We start from the raw sequence: 17,374 nt of genomic DNA, 5'->3' as shown, positions 1-17,374 counted from the left end.
TTTCCGACTAGAGACATGAGGTCTCAGATATATTGCCTAGTGCTACACAGAGCTTGAAGACATGACGTATTGAGGGAAGAGCAGACACCAATTGCAACAAACGGAAGTATTGTATGTATATATATATATATATATATATATATATATATATATATATATATATATATATATATATATATATATATATATATATATATATATATATATATATATATATATATATATATACATACATGTCTGTGTCCGCACACGTATGATTTTATGTATGAATACGTGTATGAGAAAACAGAGATAGCGTAGCGAGCAATTAACGGAGCGAAAATTAAATTACTAAAAATCCACAACATCAACTATAGCACTGAAGTTATTTTTGTTACATCTTTCTCGCATGCCTATCTCTACGCATTACTTTTTAGATATAATGACCTACAGATAACTTCGATTACGTAAGTCCCGATGATCTTTGTTAACAAATGGAAACGAGATATTTAATTAAGAAAATTACCTGGTTACTAAGCTATAATTATTTTAATTACATTCGATCTAAACATCAATGTAATCTATACCAATTAAATTATGTTGTACGTTTAGTACTATAATTATACGTAATGGGATATAATAATGTTTATCTCTTGCCAAGCAACATATGTTACTTAAACTATTTTCGTTACTTTGTGAAATATATCTAACGCAGAAACAGAGAAACCTATTTACGTCAATGCTTCGTTTTGATCGTATGACCATAATTATTCAAACCTTAGGAAAATGTGAGGCGAGAGATTATTATAGATCTCATAGAACAGAAAATTTCTCGATAATTTTGATGTAGTTGACAAATCTTACCATAAATTCTAGAAAACCCGTTATGTGCAAATTTTGATTTCACAATTAACAATTTTTCTTAGACATATTTTTATATATTTAGTAGTATTTATGTCATGATACTTCTGATGAAAGTATGTTAAATATGAATGAAAGATGAAAGAAGTGTGTGATGAGATCAATCATTTGCAATTTTACATTTGATGTTTTTTTTTCTCGGTATTTTACACCGTACTCACGTGTTGATTACCTAGTTATCATAGAGAATTGGATGAAATTCACCATAATTTAAAACATGATTCATGAAGAGCAACTGATAGTCTGATTTTGTACTTGAACAACACAGAGCTTTGAGTATCTCATTATTTGATATTCATATCGAATCAATTAAAACAATTAACCGTTGCTTAAAAATTCCTGGTTTGTTATACATCTAAATTTCTGGACAAACATTTGACTAATATTGATTAAAATCGTGATAAAATGTACTCAATATATGTTGTAAAGTGTTTGGTAGAGGAGCAGAAGTTCAGGGTTGTGATGTTCCTTTAGTCTTGAGGGATTAGTCAACGTCTCCAATGTTGGTGCCACGAAAATTGCAAACAGGACATCCTGTAACGTGACAGACTATAGGAAAATAATCAAAGGAAGGATATACTTCAGGACCAGATGACGATGTAATGATTCCCATAAAGCAATTACTCATATCTGAAAAGTCTTCCGAAGAACGATAAAGCCATGGACCACGGCTGGAATATGCATGATGTTGATGCTACTGATGATAATGCAGATGTACAAATGTAATCGCAATAATTTAATTATTTTAGTAGACCTATTATTAGCACTATACATATCATTGTTTTTAAGGTTATCACTATATAGTAAACCAAATTCGAAATTCATTTGTGCTATAATATATTAATGCAAGATTCTCTATCTATAGCCATAAATATGGTCATGATGTGCCTGGTCTGCAATTTCCGATGACGTCGCTCTTATTGGTACTGTTGTGATGATTAATAATGTACACTCACAAATTCAACATTGTATCATTGTAAAATAAACTTCGTGCAAAAGACAATAAACCCTTAACAAAAATGACAGCATATTTACATTATGCACAGTAAGTTACAAATTCATATGAAGATATACTTTTTTTATATATAAAAACAATATTTTTGAATTTCTAATATAAAGTATTACTATGTACTTAAATATTTTAGTCTCAAATTTCGGCACAAGGCCAGGAAAATAAGGGAAGGGGGCGAGTGATTACAGCTGCTCAGCTGCTACATATTTAATCGACCACGAAAGAATGAAAGGCAAAATCGATCTCGGTAGTATTTGAACTCAGAACGGAAGCTAGACGAAATACTGCTAAACATTATGCCCGGTATGGTAACGAGTCTGTTAGCTCAACGCTTGTACTTAAATATAATAATACTAAAGAGGATAGAATATACCAAACAGGATATTTAATTAGAAAGTATAAAAAATACGTAAATAGTAATATGTAATCCTATTATATTTTCGATTATACAAATCAATAAAATATTCAGGAAAATCAATTAATGTAAAAGCGATAATCGTACAGACAGTTTGAAACAATCAATACATAAAATTTGTATATTCCGCAATCATCTGCATTCTATTAAACACATTTCATTGCAAATATTGTAAAAACATTATATTAGATGCAATTAAACGATCTAAGTTAGTAGTATTAAATCATATTATTATGTAAATATCTTGTGATAATTCTTCCACATCGTTCAGTCACAAAGCAATTACAAATACAAGTGGAATAAAGTTTTAAGCCAGCAAAGTCATATGAAAGGAAAAGGAAGATAGTCACTATAAGATGGTAGTTAGTTCTCTTCGTGAAAAGAGGCACATGAGACCACAGCTCGACCTCTCTAATAAGTTCTATTTTATACTGCTGTTCTAGTCTCATTCCAGCTTCCCCACACTCCTTGTCTAATTTCTTTGTCAAGTGATTTTTGGGTGTCCTACAAAACCTTACCCCCCCCCCCCCCCCCCGGCTTTCCATTTGGTTTCATCACGGAATCGCTTTCTTGATCTTGCCTGAGGATGTGTTCGATAAGGTTCTAGCGTTTGGATCTTATTTCCTCACTGGCCTGTTGATGCGAGTTGTCATCCCAATTGTGCCATTTCTGACTCTTTGCAGATACTTGATATTGAGCATTCTCTTTAAGCATTTGAATTATGCAAAGATATAGACCGCAAATGAAGTTGAAATATATGATGCAGTGACCACAGACACACAAACAAGACTTTTTGCGTACTTAAGTAAGAAGGGCAAGACAAACAGCTAATTAAATCTAAATCAATTTCAAACGTGAATGCAGGCGTGCAGCAGTGAATATCGCTTATCCTTTTTTTTCCTATGATAAATTCTTTGGACATATTTTAACTTCAGTAGTTCTTAGGGAATCACAATTTTAGAAACACTGATTTCGAGCAAAGCTCATCGAATGTCCTTACAAATTAATATAATATTTGAGGCAACGTTTACATGGAATATTCTTTCAGGAAAACTTATAGTTATGTGCAGGGTAATATATATGTTCAAATACATCAAATCTTTGTCATTCGATCCGCAATAATGCAAATGTTTATTAAGAATAGTGACAAAATATCTGTAAGAATACGTAAAGAATCATCATTTTATATTAATTATTTCGTGTATTTTGTATTTCTTGAACAGTGTTTTAGGCTTATTACCCCATATAGCTCTCTATATAAAGAAATGAAGAAAATGGTCTGAATTCCTTAATCAAGTAACGCACTCGCACGCGCATTCGCACACACAAACACAAACGCACACAGACGCACATGCGCACACTTGTAAAATACAAAATAGTACTTATGTTGTAGATGACAACAATGTCATATGCTGAGAGTAGGTACTTATTGAGTAACTCTTTGGAAAAGGAATCATATAAACGGTTATACATTATGAAATATCTACGTCCAAACAACTCTCTCAGAAAATTTAAGATTAAAACAGATTTAAAATGAAGCATCTAATGTTTAAGCAGTTACATGGCTTGACATTCAATATATCTTGTGTCCTTGAAAACTAAACAGGAGTGTATTAAATGCGAAGAAAAATGGACATTGTTTATCTGTGGTGCACTGAATGGAGGTTAGAGAATCGTAAATGAAAATTCCTTGGTAACCAGGAAGCTAGATAACGTAATAACGCATGAGAGGTAAGCACACTGCGCGTGTTTCTCTCACTCTGACTTTTTCACAATAAATTAGATATGTAAGATTTACAAGGAAAACGTATATTTGGGCAGTATGACCAAATTAAATAAAATAAATAAAATCAAATAAAATAAGTAAAATCAAAACGTATGAGTTGTTATACAGTCAAACAATTTTCCTCAGAGACTCCAACGACAAATATCCTACGACAAGCATAACTAAAATAATATCAATGGAAGAATTATGAAATAATACATCTTTATTGCAATACCTCTCGTTTCCTTGCGATCATAGCATTTTGTATATGAGTCAAATTTGAATTGTTCTGATTACAAATGGAATAATGCAGACTTAAGGAGTGCATATGTTTTGGCGGACGCCCCCGAGCGAGAAGTGGGCTGGTCCTCTACTAATAAATAGTGGACTGACACAGTCAGTAGAGTCGGTCCGCGAAGATATTTTTGTTGCTGTTAATGTTTTGATTCCGATCGTGTTGTACATTTTTCGAGGGGTCTCCCACGAGCGTGAGCCCATGATTTGAATCGTCAAATGTGTTAAGTGTTGTTTTTGCCTGCGGGCTTGTAATTTTTTGTTTGTCGCCTTACCCATTTTGGGTCGAAGTGAGAAAGGAAAGAATAATAATGGATTGCGAACCAGCTACAGCACAGGCTGGATGTTATGCTTCAGCGGTGGGAAGTGGTGTAACTTCAGATGCGCTAGAGGTGCGAGAGGTTAAAATTGAGCAAAAAATGCTGAAGGAATATAATAGACTAATTCAAAAGGAAGGATCCAGTTTAAAGCCGACTCCACCAGACGAAGTGACAGCAAGTACATCTGCAACAACTAAGAAAATTGAAACAGCCACGGTGGAGGCAATAGAAGAATATCTTAAGGAAATAAAAAACCTGACGACATGCAACACAAGAAGAAGAAATACGGCACAGTGGATGTGAGGTTCACCAAGGAGCAAGAGGCGATAAATTACTCCACGATGACGCTCAGGACGCAAGAGTTAGTGGTTCTGCCGGCTTCTTGCGGCAAGGGAATGGCTGGAGTGAAAGTGGGCAGGGAAGCGTGGCTGGTGGCATACGTGATGCGTGGAACCGAGGAGGATGTAGGAATTTTGGGGATGACGGGGGCGAGAAAGGTGAACTGATGGGGATGTGGCCATTAAATGGTCGTTCAGGTGGGACAGGGGGATTTGAACGAGATCGCTGAAGCTGTGATTTTACCGGAAGCCGTGGGGTTGAGAGTCGTGGTGGTTGGGATAGGGGGAACATGGGATTGAGGTGCCCCCACAGAGATAGTGAGGAAGTCCAACAGGAGCAGAATGCCGAAGTGGTGGCTCTGGCTGTTCAGAAATGTACGGGGCAGGTGGAGGATATATTGGCGGGATGATCAGGAAAAGGAGGCGAGTATGGGTGAACTCGCCGCCGACGAGACCGAAAGAGAGGGAGAAGGAGGGAGAGATGAACATTGTGGAGATGTGGCGGCAGGGACCTCCAGCAGCATCACCAACAAAGAGACATAGTGAAGAAATCTACCAGGACAGCTCAGGTTGCCGCACAAACAAGCAGTTGGAATGGCCAGGAAGGATAAACGGTGTGTGGTTGCATATACAAGAAGTACGGCGGTGGAGGGGAGAGTTGCCAAATTTGAATCGGTGATTGGAGTAGAATTGCCAATAGAGCTTTGCACAGAAAATACAAAAGGCATAGTGGTAGACCAAGAGATGTATGGAAAATTGGAAGAGTTGTTGGAACCAGTATAGACCCATCGGGAGTGGAGGTGGAGTTCAATGACCTGCCGCCTGTGGAGGATTTTAAAGATTTGAAATCATATCTAAACACGAAAGCCTGAGTAAGCGTTTTTAAATAAGACGATAAATACGAGGCTAAAAGGGAAGAAAAGAGGGGAAAACAAAGGAAACATATTATAAAAAACTTTTTTGAAGCAGTTAAATGGTACTGCTTGAAATTGGGGTTCAATGCAGCCATTACATTCCCATTAATTATATTCATCCCTCATTCATTCGTTTTATGTATTTTTGTTCCCACTTTGCTGTTCTGTCTGTCGTTGTAATGTCCCCTTTGTTTCATAGCTTGTGTGCCAAATAAAATAGATACCGTTGGCAAAGTTGCGCCGTTCAAACCAGTCACAAAGAGACGGCGAAATACGTTGTTATCATGGGACATATCAGTGGTGACGAGGGTTCGGACAATATTGCCACTGTGACATATCAACTTTATAGACATCTTAAGTCTAAACTCTACAATAGCTAATAAACTAGATAGAAATTGAATTCCTGGATTTTTTTTAAATTTCGTACCATTTATGAAAAACAAAAGAAATATTTAACACAAGTGTAAATAAATAAAATTTAATCAACTATGAGTATGATGCCAATATTTTATTACAGGTCAAGTATTAGTAAGGATACTGATAGCGAGCAAAGAGAATGGTAATGAAATTATGACGACAGTTAAAAGGACCTGAGGCTACTAGCGGAGTCCACTCTGTTCCAACGGAAGGGTTAAGCTACTGGAATTAAAATAACATTCCTCTTTCTTGCGTCCCAAGCGCATTGGCGTAAAAAGTGGGCTTTAGTGCTAATATGTCTACCATGAATACAGCATGAAGAACAGAACAAGTTAACCAGTAAAAGATGATAGGTAGATATGAACATATCAAACAAGTTTAAATTTTATCCATTTCTCAATAGTAATATTAGCAATTAAATGATCGCTGAATTGTGATACAAGTGCTGCAATGTGACACCAGCTTATCTTAGAATATAAGTTAACATAATCAAGAGGTAAACATTTTGCGTGAAAAGGGGGAAAAAAAGCAAATCACGCTTTATGTAGAACGCCTAAACTACGCGAATTGCAGAGAGCTACTTAGATTCAGATAAAACAGTAGGAGCGTTTTAAAGAGTGACACAGTCTGAATACAATTCCATTCACACTAAAATATAAATGTTGACAAAAATCAATATGTGACCAATATACTAAATACTCGACAGAATGGAATAAAATGAGAGTAAAGTGCAACGATGCCTCTAAATCGGTGGATTTGAAGCAGAAAAGAAAGGTCATATTTTAGCATAAGAATATCAGTAACACAAATAATACGAGAATAATATAATCAGTACAATGATTGAGAATGTAATTTCTGGTTATCCAGCTTTGCAAAGTTAGGTTACATAAAGTAATGCAATCGGATTGAACGCTGTCTGTATTGAGAAACAGGCGACACGTTGATGTGGAAAGGAATTAAAAATGTCAAATGCATGTACGAAAAAGAAAATTTCCAAAAGACTCTAATACAATAACTTAGAATACGGTTAAAGAGAGGAAGAGGAGAGGAGAAAGAAAAGTGATAGAGGAAGGATGGGGAAGATGAGAGGAAGAATGGGGAAGATGTGAGGAAGAAGGAAGAAGTGTAGTAGTAGTAGTAGTAGTAGTAGTAGTAGTAGTAGTAGTAGTAGTAGTAGTAGTAGGCGGTGTAAAGATGAGGAAGAAGAAAAAGAAGATGAATAAGAAGAAGAAAAAAAGAAGAAAAAGAAGAAAAAGAAAAAGTAGACGAAGAGGAAATTTCTAGCAAGAGTACTCCATACCTGAGTCAAAGGGTGATATCAAATGCAATTTGAACGAAGTAATTTATTCTACAATAATACTAATACTCATGAATCGAGCTATTTATAACTTATAGTTAATATTAACTAGATGAGTCTCAATAACTGCTTACCACAATGCAACGTTATCAATAACAATATATTTTTCCTTGCGTTTTGCTTTTGATACTTGACTGGCCAGTGTTCATATGTAGTACATTACTTCCTATTGTTTCATCGTACAGAATTTCTGCGGCAACTATACAATCATATACTACCTATTCAATCTGAAATTTAAGTAAATGATTTACTACAAAAATAAAAGTGTAAAATGGAAATATTGTTTTGATATATTGTCATAGTACATTTTAGCATGAATATTCAGCGAAAATATTTAAGCGCTCCCGAAGGAAATGCAATGAAAATTTAGAGAAAATTCTATTGTTTCACCTGTCAAATAAATAAGTATTTGTGAGAATTGTGTAACATGTGTTCTGTATTTATTCGCCGAAATTTTGATATATTGCAGGCACATCTCAGTTCTATATGGAAGGAGAAAGATTTTTCAGGTTATGTGCAAGATAAAATCACATTTAATATATAAATTTATAAACGGTGAAATACAATTTCGAAATGTAAATTTGTATATTGAAAAATACCATTTCGTATATTCATCTTTTTGTTAAGCCAAGTAAAATATTTAAAATATAAGCGAGATTTCTGTAGAAACTTTTTTCAGATATATTGTTTGTAAATGGGTCTTAGCAAGAATATATACGAGTTTGTCTCGGGAAATCAAGATCGAGTGCAATTAGAAAATTATTTCAAGGCTGCATATTATTAAACTCTGACAAAAAATAAAAATAGATATATCTATTAATTAATAGATATGTTTTTCAAAATCCTGCCGCAAAACACAAGACCGGTGTCAAAGTCTCCGCCAAATGAGTTTTTGGTGTCCATTCTGCGATACTCAAACATGTAGAAGTAAATACATTTCTCCCATCACATTCACCAACTGAGGAGCTACTACTCTTTATAGAAAAAAAACAAGGATCTAAAAAAACTGAGACGATTACATATCATATTAATTTAATTCCTTATATACGGGATTTAAATTACACAAATATCCAATTCCATGCACTATGTATATAGAGGTAAATACTTTCACAATCAAAAGCCCCAAATTATTGAACAAGTTGCATGTGCACATACATGCTGGCACACAAATTGATACCACTCAACAAGTCACAGTTGTCCACTAATTCATACAATATACAGAAGCACACGTACGTGAATAAGTAAGTGTGTGTTTGTGTTTTCGGTTCTTCAATATAATATAAAATTATAACATACATTTCAGAGTATTCATCGTCTCGATGCAGAGTTTTCATTTTTATCCGTTTCTATTCAACATGCTTAATTTTGAGATTAAAGCAGAGTGACAAATCAATAATGTTTAAGTAGAAATGATATGCATTATATGTAATAAACAATGTGCAATATTGGTTGCGAAACATTTACATTTCTTTTGATTTATTTCGTCCCCGTGATATTTTCTGTTTAATTCTTGCTTTGTCATAGTATTCTTGATTGCATGAAGGCGTGGCATAGATAACTCTTACAAAGTGTATTGGCATACAATAACACTTGTTTCCTAAGGAAATAAACTACGCAACTTAATATACATGAAAATCCACTTGTAAAAATATGCTAGTTTTGCTTAAGGCAGTCATTCGATTAGAGGATTAATTTGATTTGAGCTTAGATAAGAGTTGCAAACGGATTTATTTACTTGTAAATCGGCGCGAAACATGGCATTTGGTGTTAAGGGAAATATCAGCTCAATAATTAGCATTCCGTTTGAAATAATAGTCATTAATGTAAGTTTGTGAAGCCATTAAACTATTTAACGAAATCAATTCCGTGTGCATAAATCGCATTGTTAGTTCTTTGTATAAGGCTCTATTTCTCAAATGTCTTCTCTTCAACTTAGAAGACAATATCTTGCAGGCTGCTGCGATTTGCACTCAGCACCTATCATTAATCATTATATTTGAAATTCATTATATCTCATACTAAGAAACTCGACCTAAATTTTTACGTTACTTGTATGTAAACAAAATAAGTAATAGGAGAATTTATCTCCTTTCATTGCCGTAAGCGCGTAAAGACACAAATGTGCAGAGATTCAAACCGAGTTGTATGGTGAGATGGATTACCTATGAAACAACTATTTGCAAGATGTATTCATTGCAAACTTACACCGTATCTTTAAAATAGTTGACTCAATAAAGAGTTATACACTCTTTAAAACTTACGTTCATATTCAGAGCTGACCACGAAAAATCAGAGTTATTACTGCAAAAGTAATATAAAATCTATCGAACCAGGATAACAGCTGGATAGCTAATTTGGCTGTTTGTTTCAACCTAGAGCAAAGTGTGATATAGCAACATGCACAATATCTGCTGTTTCTGCAATCCTATCCTATATAACTGCCATTAAAATAATAAATAATTTAATAATCAAACACGAATACGCCGATTGGTATCGACATAATGCTATGCACGATTATGCGTATTTCAATTACGTATATTCGTCAAAACTTAGTGAGCATTATTTCTTTTTATTACAACTAAACTGGTTAAGAAATGGGGTATTGTTTTAGGAATGAGTTGCTTCAGATCTTATTAACAAACAGTTTCGAATGGTAAAAATATATGTCGTAATATAAAAGTTATTAAGGCAGCGCGTTGGTAGAATCGTTAGCACTCCGGGTAAGATGATTAACGTTATTTCTTCCGTCTATAGGTTCTGAATTCAAATTCCACCTTTGCCTTTCATGGTATAGGGGTCGATAACATAAATATCAGTGAAGTGTTGATGTAATCGACTTACCTCTTGCGTGAAATTGCTGGCCTTGGTAGCTAATATCATGTTAGTATCATTTAATTACCTGCTACATTTTGTTTTATTTACAGACATGAATATACTGTAGGTATTGCAGTGAAATTACGTAATCTGACAAGCATAGGTGCTGACTGGTCCAAATGAAAAATATTACTGCACCATATATACAGTATTTAACGCTTTTAGAGTTGAAAATATAGTATGCACTCTAAATTATTCCAATCTATAAACATAATTCAATCTATAGACATAATGCAACACAATTCAATCAGTATAATAATATCAACGAGTGCAAATTGTTTAACGTATTTTCTTCAACAGTTTTATTGCTGCTCAGTAGCACAAATCCTAAAGTAACCTATCAACTCTAACATTTGTGTTAATGCATGTTGAAAATATAATGTGACTGTCAGCATATGACCCTCAGCATTAAAGTTTATAAAATATTAATACTAAAGATGTTTGAAATACCGCTAAGCATTTAGTACGCCGGGCAAAATAATTTGCAGCATTTCGTCCGTCTTTACGTTCTGAGTTCAACTGCTGCCGAGATCTACTTTGCTTTTCATCATGCCGGGGTCGATAGGTATTTTCATTGGGCCTTCTGACCAATGTTTTTAAGTTGTGAAAAAAAAAAAAAAACGAAAGAAAAAAAAACGATTTTATTATAAACGATAACGTTTATGACTAGGCGTTTTCGTTAGTTTTTGTATTTTTGTGTGTATACTATTCAACAGCGATGCAAGACGGTCAGCCATCAGGAAAGGGAATATATGATAACTAGAATCTAAGTAGTAACGAATATGCCAAACAAATATTAAAGACAAGTCATATGAGCCTATGGTTTGAGAAGCACCTTTCCTCACTTGATTTTTGAAATTATACAATACTCGTTAATTTTGTAGTACATTTAGTGGTATATTAGCATGACTGTACAATTAATCGCATAGTGATGCGATGCGCCAAACTTTTCCCGCCGCCACCACCAATACCGGAAATCCCTTCTCTTGTGACAGAAATCGCTTCTCATATATAGGTAGTCTCTTCCTTTATACAATTAACCTCTTTCTTATACCGAAAACTATCACAACGCTCGGAGTTCTGCACCAAAAGACCTACACACATCCGTCATTCCCTCCCTTCCAAACTATCTTCCTCCTTCTTCTTTTCCTCTCTCCATTTCTCTCTCTCTCTCTCTCTCTCTCTCTCTCTCTCTCTCTCTCTCTCTCTCTCTCTCTCTCTCTCTCTCTCTCTCTCTGTACACACACACACACACACACACACACACATATATATACATGATGGACAAACCAAACCAAATAGCAGCCCATTTACTTAACTGAAAATAGGCATATTTATATCTATAGTTGCAACTGCAATACCACTTACATTTACATATATTACTTATGAGTCCGATCCTTTTTCTATCGTTTCTTCTACCGAACAGCTAAGCTACGGGGACGTAAAAACAACAACATCGGTTGTCAAGGGAGTAAGTTTGGGACAACACACACAAAAATGCACATGCACGCAGGCACACACACACACACCCACACACACACACACACACACACACACACACATATATATATATAGGACAGACTTCTTTCAGTTTCCGTCAACGAAATCTCCTCACACGGCTTTGGTCAGTCCAAGGCTATAGTAGAAAATACTTGCCCAAGGTGCCATGCAGTGGGACTCAACCCGGAACCATGTGCTTGAGAAGCAATCTTCTTAACATACAGTCACGCCCGCACCTATATATAGACACACACACATTTACATACATATATATATATATATATATATATATATATATATATATATATATATATATATATATATATATATATATATATATATATATATATATATATATATATATATATATATATATATATATATATATATATATATATATATATATATATATATATATATATATATATATATATATATATATATATATATATATATATATGTATATATGCATACATATGTATATATACATATATAGAAATACATAAGCATATATATATATACATATATATATACATAAATACATATATATATATATATTTATACATACATATATATACACAGAGACATATATACGAACATGTATATATATATATATATATATATATATATATATATATATATATATATATATATATATATATATATATATGTGTGTGTGTTATATATATATATATATATGTGTGTGTGTGTGTGCGTGTATATACATAGTGAAACTATTGAAAGTGAAACCGTATTAAAGTGGAACTGTTATATCACATAAGTTTAGACATTGCTTCACTTCTTGCTCGTAATAATTAAACAGCATATGAAGATAGTACAGGTTATTGCAAAATATCAGCACGTTATGTATTAATCAGCTCTGAGATCAAAATAACTAGGGAATCTATGACATAAAGGTAGTTCGATATTGCCCAACATATTCACTGCAAAACTAGTAAATATGAAATTGATGTTCATCATTTCCCTAAACTTGGAGAGTTCAAGATATGCCACCAGTGTGCTATAACAAAACATAGTAACGGATGTAGTGGATATATACGCATCATCGACAAGAAAGTAGGCGTAGAAATCTGAACATGCTATATAGAAATGGTGAAGTGGTTTAAACACCTGACTACTGACTACTTGAGGTGACAAAATATACGTCTCACGGTCAGAGTAAATAGGAAAGCTTTCCACTTTCATTTCGTCATCTTTGCATTCATCTTTGCATTAATCAACATGTGGATTTTTGGATGTATGGTCTTTGCATGTATTAACAACCCAGGAAGACTACAGATGATTTTGGAGTAGTATAAGTTAGTTAGCTGGGGAAGGCTACCATAGAAAGCTAGAGTTGTTGAATCTTACAAGCATTAATTTCATCCCTAATTCTTAATATGTAATATGTGCATTGTTTCCCTTCAGGTTAACTGATATGTCACTGGTAAAAGTAAATTTTAAATGTTACTGGTTGCTCCTTCCCTTGAAAATGGACAAAATTTGGCACCATGGTGTTATAAAGTACTTGCAGAAAAGGGGATTAAACCCAAGAAAATTCATGCTGCGATGGTTGCAACATTAGAGTATGATGTTACCAGTTTCATCGATAGTGCAAGAGGGAAGCTGAGTTTAGGAGCAGAAGAGAGAGCTTTGAAGAAAACCAAAGGTCTGGATGTCCTTAAACTGCCTATATCGAGGAAAATTTTGATCATGTTTATCACATCCTGTTAGATGACAGGCGACTGGCGACAAATCAAACAAACAATGCCATTAGCATACCCCGTGAGAGACTTGAGAATATACTGCTCAAAGAACTTCGTTATTTCAAAGAACTTTGCATCACGATTTTACTCAGTGGATGCCATGTCCACTGAAACCTGATAAAAAGCTCATCACACTGATAACATGACGGACAAATCTGACATTGTTTGAGGCAGCTTTGTTTTCCTTGGACGTTTGCTTATCCAGAGTGAGTGGTTTGCTTATAAATGTGAGCCAGAGACAAAGAGACAATCAATGCAGTGGAAACACCACTCCTCACCTGTTCCCTACTGACCAAGGTTATTTCATTCACAGTTAAGGGGATGACCTCACTCTTTGGGGGATGCACAGGACATTGTGTGTATTGACTATCTTCAAAGATCCCATCGATGGAGAGTACTGTGTCAAAAGCGTTTACAAAAGGTGAAACGCTCTTCTTTCATCAGACAATGCTCAAGCGTGACACTGGATTTGAACTTGTTGATCACCTTCTCTATTCTCCAGATTTGGCTGCATCTGACTGTAATTTGTTTCCCAAATGCAAGACTAAAAAGAGCCATTGGCTGGGAAATAGTAGTGCATCAACAGGATGGAAACGTCTATACCATTGGGATGCAAGCAATGCAACACTGATCCAAAACGTGTGTGTACCTTTATGAAAATTAAACCACCATTTCTTTACAATCCGTGAGAGCATGTTATTTCGCCTAAGTTCTCATCAGCCGATCCTCGTACAACAGACAAATATATGTAGTGTTAGATATCACATCGTACAGAGAACCAGAATCGGATGGAAAATTAAAGTATCAGGAGACGGAGATGTTTCCATGAAACTGGTCAAAGATTATGCCAAATATTACGGTTCCAACGCCAAGCGAATAAGGAGATTGCAGTAATTGGCAAGCTATCATGGAAAAGAAAGTGTAACGAGCCTATTACCTTAGGGCTGCATGAAATTTATCTTTCTACCGTTCACCAACATGATCATGATAGACACGTTACGCTCTCTAAAGAAAACTGAGTTATCATCTTTTGGTCGAATATACAAGGTTGCGATTTTCTTCTGATATAATTATTTGAAATTGTCTTAATAGAGTGAAGTTTGAACCGCAGGGCTCACTGATCTCACCCATATAGTATATTCTTTTGACAGCTGGATCTCTTTTGTCATAGGCATTGGAGTGTCGCAGAGATTGATTTGCTTTATCGTTGCCGTTCCCAATAGTTTGTTCTTTAAATCTTACCAAAGTTAATTCAATATCCCACAGTTTCTGGGTCGAAAATTGAAGTAATATTTTTGTGCTGCCATCGATTTTTCTCGTCTAACACATGACGTTTGTCTGTTTTTCCCGCTTATGAGAGAAATCGGTTGTATGATTACAAATGCAACTGATGATGATTTTATCGTTCTTTTCTTGTGTATATATATGACAATTTCTTCTATATTTCATGAGTATTTTTCTATTATACATCGCCGGTTTCTCATAGGAGGGAAACAGATGAATATCTGTTTCAATAAAAATATTTGCTCTTTGTTCCAAATGAGATTTTTCAGCTAGTGCAAATAATAACTTTTCCTACCATAACGATTTATTCAGTCTCATCTCAGAACAAAATATGGAGGTGGAGAGAAAAATACCAATAATATCTACTACATGATAATCTATATAGTCTCAATGAATAACCAGGGACATTAACAAGTCACAAACTAATAGGAAACCTAATAATGGATTCTAAATCCCTGGCAACAATTTTTTTTTTGTAGTTACGTCGTTTAAGCAAATATTTTAAAGTTATAATTCGGAACGCAAGCTGTCAAGTACGGTTGTGGACTATACAGTTAGTCTACCTCAATAAGATACTTATCGTATAAGCTGAATTTTGATTTCGAATAAGTTATCAAACTAGGTTACTGGCGTATCAACAACTAAAAACAACAAATTCCAGCCTTTCTTCATTCACGAAATTGAACAAAACAATGTAGCACCATCGCTCTTGTTTGAATACTCGTTCAGAGTATCGACATTGGCCAAACGTAAAAAAAAAAAAAAAGAAAAGGTGGACATTTAGAAACCTGGTGACAAGATAGATACACTGAAAAATGAAACCTCTGTATAATAAATTAGTTATATAATTTCTGAGAATTAAGAGGAGCCTCCACCTCCGTCATGAAGTCTAGACAAGTTTGTTTATTGAAAACTAGAAGTCGCCCATGCATAACCACCCTTTCCACGCCACCGATATTAGCCAAGGGAAAGGCCAACGCCGATATAGCTTGGCACCTGTGACGTCGCAAATATTTCTACAGACTAGTGAACTGGAACAATGTGAAATAATGTGTCTTTTTCAAGAATACAACACAGTCCGGTCCTGGAATCGAAGTCACTACCTAATGACATTGAGCCCGATGCACTAAACACTGAAATATGCGCCTTCACAATTCTGTAAATATTGGAAGCATCATAATTTTTCAATCCTTTAAAATTATTCTTTTGCTGGAGCACCGGGACACGTTTCTTAAATAAACATGAAGTACCTTATAATGGCAAGTTTTGCTGTTGTTACTCACAAACTTCAGTTTCCCTCTAATATTATATTCAAAATTTTGCTGAAATTCCATTTGAAAACATTAATTATAGTCTCCGTAATTTTCTTATTTTATCTGCAACGTTGTTTTGTATGTTTTATTGCTTTTGTTAATTCTATATCAGTATATGTTATCCACCCAAGACTTGGTCCCGTGTTATCGGCTCACTACAAATACCAAACTCAGGACACATAATAACTTTACACCACAAGTATTCTACCTCAACCGGTCCAGCTCTCTTTAATACCATACCAAAATACGTCAAAGCGGAAACGGATTCTATAAAATTCAAATGTTCACAGGACAAATTTCTTCAAAAAATATGGGACCAACCTCCTACACTCGGATATGCCTCCAACAAAAGTAACTCTTTGCAAGTGTAGGCCGTGGTGACTAAAAGACATCACCAGGTGGTGCTATTATGTTGGACATGGCCTGGGCCTAAACTAGCCGAAATCAATCGAAGTTATATTCCACAGATGGGAATATTTGCTGCAACTGAACCATATTTAGTACACTTGATTTCACATATTTCGTTACTGGAGTGACATGAAATTTGCCACAATATGTTAAGTAAACACCCGTGTTAACTAAATACTTTCTAATCTAAACAAACGAACTGAAATTTTCAGAATGGGTCGAGTCGCTTCATTGGCCTCATATATAAATTATTTAATCGATTCCGAAGTGATGACAGCCATTTCGAACATGGGGAGATTTAATTTCAAAATATTGAGTCGGACAAAATTCTGTCAAGCCTCCGTCTTTCCTTGTCAACTATATAATTACATATGAACGTCCACTATTTAGGGCATGCAGTGAATGGGTTGCAATATTATCATGTTATCGTCATCTCTACGCGCAATTTCTCTCCCAGGCACACACACACACACACACACACACACACACACACACAC

At 34.7% G+C, this 17,374-nt stretch overlaps 1 protein-coding gene across 4 annotated transcripts in view; it reads right to left on the bottom strand.

The window, feature by feature from the left end:
• Nucleotides 1–17,374, bottom strand: part of LOC106881850 (uncharacterized) — a 696,991-nt gene that overhangs the window by 534,692 nt on the left and 144,925 nt on the right. Inside the window, exon 1 of one of the 4 annotated variants that reach the window (XM_089350925.1) lies at nt 8,123–8,208. The exons of the other annotated variants lie outside the window; for them this stretch is intronic. The gene's annotated coding sequence lies outside the window, so the exon portion shown is untranslated. Of the gene's footprint in view, nt 1–8,122; nt 8,209–17,374 lie in introns of those variants that run through there. 4 annotated transcript variants of the gene reach the window in all.

Source organism: Octopus bimaculoides, chromosome 1 (assembly GCF_046866305.1).
Source record: "Octopus bimaculoides isolate indiv1 chromosome 1, ASM4686630v1, whole genome shotgun sequence".
NCBI classification, from domain to species: domain Eukaryota; kingdom Metazoa; phylum Mollusca; class Cephalopoda; order Octopoda; family Octopodidae; genus Octopus; species Octopus bimaculoides.
Note: the sequence above shows the minus strand (reverse complement) of the source record. Positions and strands in the feature narration are given on the sequence as shown.